Source organism: Schistocerca serialis, unplaced genomic scaffold (assembly GCF_023864345.2).
Source record: "Schistocerca serialis cubense isolate TAMUIC-IGC-003099 unplaced genomic scaffold, iqSchSeri2.2 HiC_scaffold_134, whole genome shotgun sequence".
Taxonomy (NCBI): Eukaryota; Metazoa; Arthropoda; class Insecta; order Orthoptera; family Acrididae; genus Schistocerca; species Schistocerca serialis.
In genome coordinates this window covers 35,001-40,000 of record NW_026047558.1, presented here as the reverse complement: position 1 = coordinate 40,000, position 5,000 = coordinate 35,001, and the positions used below count along the sequence as shown (strand labels likewise).

Below are 5,000 nucleotides of genomic sequence, written 5' to 3'. Positions count from 1 at the left end.
TTCCCGCAGTCGTAATGTGCAATCCACACCTATAACTTGCGTTTCATGAAGAGTTATGTCCAATATGCGACATTCCCGCTGTCCCTATACATGAGCTGCGAGCTGTACCACGTACAAGCTACAGACGCGATCGCATTGCTCACTGTACGGATTCCCATGCCGAGCGATCAGCTAGGAAGCGCCCCATCCACGTCGGTACCCTTGGGCGTTGCACTCGCAGTCGCAAAAAACGTTGGGCAAATATATTTCTCCGATGCTGAGCGATCAGCTAGGAAGCGCCCCATCCATGTCGGTACTCGTACGCGTCGCACTCGCAGTCGCAAAAAACGCTGGGCAAATATATTTCTCGGAAGAGTAATGACAGTCCGAGCCTCCTGCGTGGGAAGAGTCTTTCTAGGCCCTGACCCACGGGAAGCGTGTAGCTTCCCCCATCCCGGACATTTCACGTCGTCACACTACCGGTATTGACTAATAGACTGATTGCTGATAATCATTAGCCACACACTGGGGGAAACGGCCGACAGGGGCGGCAACATAGTGGAGCCGCAGTGTCACTAATGTACAGAGATAGAACAGTTTCGACTGGAACCAGAGTAACCGTATACACGGCACTGATTAGTAATAGATGCAGAGCCATCAGAATACAGATAATATATACAACCGTCCCTATACATGCTGAAAGACTCTGCACACAATGAGAACCACACGTCAGCCAGACACTATCACACACTACTCTCTGCCTCTAACAGGCACACACACAATATCTAACCACCAGCATGGAAGAACATCCGGTGCATCCTCTCCGCCACATTACACAATCCACACTATCATAACCAGACCGGGAGGTCCACCCAGAAAACAGAATATCCCACCCTTCCGACATCCGCCATTGCTCAGCTAAGCCACGAACACCCACACATGTCCTACACAGGGGTGCACCCAACATCACAATACTGCCTCCTGTCACAGTACACAAACAATGGCAGGAATGAAAGACACAGATCTGCCACAACCTTGGAATCGGAGCGCCGCCTGTCATGAGCCACAAGTGCATCCTGACGTGACAAATCGGATGATCCCGCAGGCATGCACTTACGATAATCACTATCAACGAACCTGCCGCCCCCTCCCCCCCCAAAATACACCTTTCCCTACAACGTGTACCTTAACCTAAGCTATATTGTACCTTAACCTAAGCGATATTGTACCTTAACCTAAGGTATATCGTACCTTAACCTAACCTACATTGCGCCTTCACCTAACCTACGTTGTACCTTAACCTAACCTACGTTGTACCTTAACCTAACCTACGTTGTACCTTAACCTAACCTACGTTGTACCTTAACCTAACCTACGTTGTACCTTAACCTAACCTACGTTGTACCTTAACCTAACCTACGTTGTACCTTAACCTAACCTACGTTGTACCTTAACCTAACCTACGTTGTACCTTAACCTAACCTACGTTGTACCTTAACCTAACCTACGTTGTGCCTTAACCTAACCTACGTTGTGCCTTAACCTAACCTACGTTGTGCCTTAACCTAACCTACGTTGTGCCTTAACCTAACCTACGTTGTGCCTTAACCTAACCTACGTTGTGCCTTAACCTAACCTACGTTGTGCCTTAACCTAACCTACGTTGTGCCTTAACCTAACCTATGTTGTGCCTTAACCTAACCTATGTTGTGCCTTAACCTAACCTATGTTGTGCCTTAACCTAACCTATGTTGTGCCTTAACCTAACCTATGTTGTGCCTTAACCTAACCTATGTTGTGCCTTAACCTAACCTATGTTGTGCCTTAACCTAACCTATGTTGTGCCTTAACCTAACCTATGTTGTGCCTTAACCTAACCTATGTTGTGCCTTAACCTAACCTATGTTGTGCCTTAACCTAACCTATGTTGTGCCTTAACCTAACCTATGTTGTGCCTTAACCTAACCTATGTTGTGCCTTAACCTAACCTACGTTGTGCCTTAACCTAACCTACGTTGTGCCTTAACCTAACCTACGTTGTGCCTTAACCTAACCTACGTTGTGCCTTAACCTAACCTACGTTGTGCCTTAACCTAACCTACGTTGTGCCTTAACCTAACCTACGTTGTGCCTTAACCTAACCTACGTTGTGCCTTAACCTAACCTACGTTGTGCCTTAACCTAACCTATGTTGTGCCTTAACCTAACCTATGTTGTGCCTTAACCTAACCTATGTTGTGCCTTAACCTAACCTATGTTGTGCCTTAACCTAACCTATGTTGTGCCTTAACCTAACCTATGTTGTGCCTTAACCTAACCTATGTTGTGCCTTAACCTAACCTATGTTGTGCCTTAACCTAACCTATGTTGTGCCTTAACCTAACCTATGTTGTGCCTTAACCTAACCTATGTTGTGCCTTAACCTAACCTATGTTGTGCCTTAACCTAACCTACGTTGTGCCTTAACCTAACCTACGTTGTGCCTTAACCTAACCCATATTGTACCTTAACCTAACCCATATTGTACCTTAACCTAACCCATATTGTACCTTAACCTAACCCATATTGTACCTTAACCTAACCCATATTGTACCTTAACGTAACCTAATTTGTGCCTTAACGTAACCTAATTTGTGCCTTAACGTAACCTAATTTGTGCCTTAACGTAACCTAATTTGTGCCTTAACGTAACCTAATTTGTGCCTTAACGTAACCTAATTTGTGCCTTAACGTAACCTAATTTGTGCCTTAACGTAACCTAATTTGTGCCTTAACGTAACCTAATTTGTGCCTTAACGTAACCTAATTTGTGCCTTAACGTAACCTAATTTGTGCCTTAACGTAACCTAATTTGTGCCTTAACGTAACCTAATTTGTGCCTTAACGTAACCTAATTTGTGCCTTAACGTAACCTAATTTGTGCCTTAACGTAACCCATGTTGTGCCTTAACGTAACCCATGTTGTGCCTTAACGTAACCCAATTTGTGCCTTAACGTAACCCATGTTGTGCCTTAACCTAACCTATATTGTGCCTCAACCTAACCTATATTGCGCCTTAACCTGACGCACGTTGTCGCTGAACCTGCTCTGTAATTGTTATGCAACTCGTTAAATTAGTGTAGTGTTGCCTAACCGCAACCCTCGCAATATAGTTCGCTATTCGCACTGCCCGGTCCCCTGTGTATCGCGTCATGTTAAACACCTTGCAGGTGTTGCTGACTTTCCACATGCTCCTGCTATACACTGTAATGTGGATAGCAGCAGGACGTACATGCCCCCCCCCCTTCCCCCCTGCCTTCGCAAGCTGGTCGTTGAGAAGTTTGCATGTTCAATGCCCTTCGCATGCCGACGTACTCAGCCTACGTTGTGGTACGGCCTGTCACCTGTCCGCCGATGTACGCAAAACCCACAAACTGTACTGCACATTGGTCCGTATGTACTGAATGATACATCGTGGCACATGTGTGACCGTACGACGACTGCGCCTAGCAACGGCAGACCATACAGTCCAAATATTGTGCACGCAGCTACGTGTCGTCTCCCTATAAGAGCTGGATTGCAGTGTGGTACGCCATTCAGACGTGTGGGAGGAACGGACGCCCTGGATGGCGATCAGCATGAGCAGTCTGTTGATGTAGTGGAGCGTGTATTCGGACGTAGTCGTCTCTTCTCACACACCGTGATAGCATGTTGCACCGCGTTCCACATCTGCGACATCCTGCAGAGGCCGGCTGACAGTCGTTCGCGCAATGGACACCGCATACGTACGGGGGCTACCTTCCACGTGTTCTCGAGGCGTGCACATGTTGTTGCGTCTATGTGGGCAGACGTAGTGTGTTGTGACACCTGACACAGGCATGCAATACTCGTTGCAAATGGCGATGGACGTCTACGTTTGCTGGTGACGTTACGCAAATGAACAACAGGTAACCCGTTGTGGTGCGGTTGTTCTCGCTAGAGGTGAATCAGTGTTGGCGACGATCGGTCGAGCTATTAACCGGTTGTTTCAGGGATACCCACCATGCCCACGAACGTGAAAGGGGACCCACCATGCCCACGAACGCGAAAGGGGATCTGGGTGTGAGGCGATACGCGGCGGTGGCTGGGTGGGACCGTCCCCGGCCGGTGAGGGGGGGCCGCCCGGCGTGCTGGCAGCGCGGTGCGTGGGCGCACGCGCTACAGCCGGCTGGTGGGGGCGGCCAGTGGCAGGCGCGCCGGCCGACGGACGCGGCAGGCGGCGCAGCTGCGCGCCGGCGCCCCCTGCTCGCGGCGCCTTGCGGCCAAAGTAGGTCCTCGCGGGCCCGGTGCGAAGCGCGGTGGCCATCTGCAGTGTGCTGGTCCGATTGAGGACTGTGTGCGCTGAGGATGCGCCGCCGCCCGGCGCTCGGCGCCGCGACGCCGTCTGCTGCTCGGTCGCCCCAGCGGTTCTCGCAGGTGGTTTGTATCGCAGCTGTGCGGACGTGTTGGCGCGTGCGCTGTGCTGGGAGAGTTCGCTTTGGCACCCAAGTGGGGCTTTTGTCCTTCTGTGGCGCTGGCGTTGGAGCTGCCGGTCACCGTAGGTGGCGCGTGTTGTCTCCCGCCGGCAATGCCACGACAGCACGCTCCCGGGCCTCTGTCGGCAGCGGCAAGCTCAGTTGGGAGCACGGGTGGTCGCACCTAAAGCGTCTACTCGCCTAACTCCGGGCGATTGCGCCTCTCTCGAACCCGACCAAGTACTTAGGACGGCGCTGCGCGCCGCCGGGACCTGAGAGGGTTTCGAGGTGTGTTGTGCAGGGGAGCTCAGCCTCCTCCTGTTTGCAGAATAATTGAGCGGACGCTTGCGTGTTCGCGCGGGCCCCCGGGACACACTCCCGGGCGGCCGGCTGCTCAGCTCTAGTTGACGCAGCTCCCTGGTTGATCCTGCCAGTAGTCATATGCTTGTCTCAAAGATTAAGCCATGCATGTCTCAGTACAAGCCGCATTAAGGTGAAACCGCGAATGGCTCATTAAATCAGTTATGGTTCCTTAGATCGTACCCACG

The 5,000-nt window shown here is 50.9% G+C and overlaps 1 non-coding gene across 1 annotated transcript in view; it reads left to right on the top strand.

Moving 5' to 3' along the window:
• The first annotated feature begins 4,866 nt into the window (after positions 1-4,866).
• Positions 4,867-5,000, top strand: part of LOC126439721 (small subunit ribosomal RNA) — a 1,909-nt gene continuing 1,775 nt past the window's right edge. Inside the window, exon 1 of the ribosomal RNA XR_007581345.1 lies at positions 4,867-5,000. This exon is cut by the window's right edge and continues 1,775 nt beyond it. This is a non-coding gene — a ribosomal RNA (small subunit ribosomal RNA).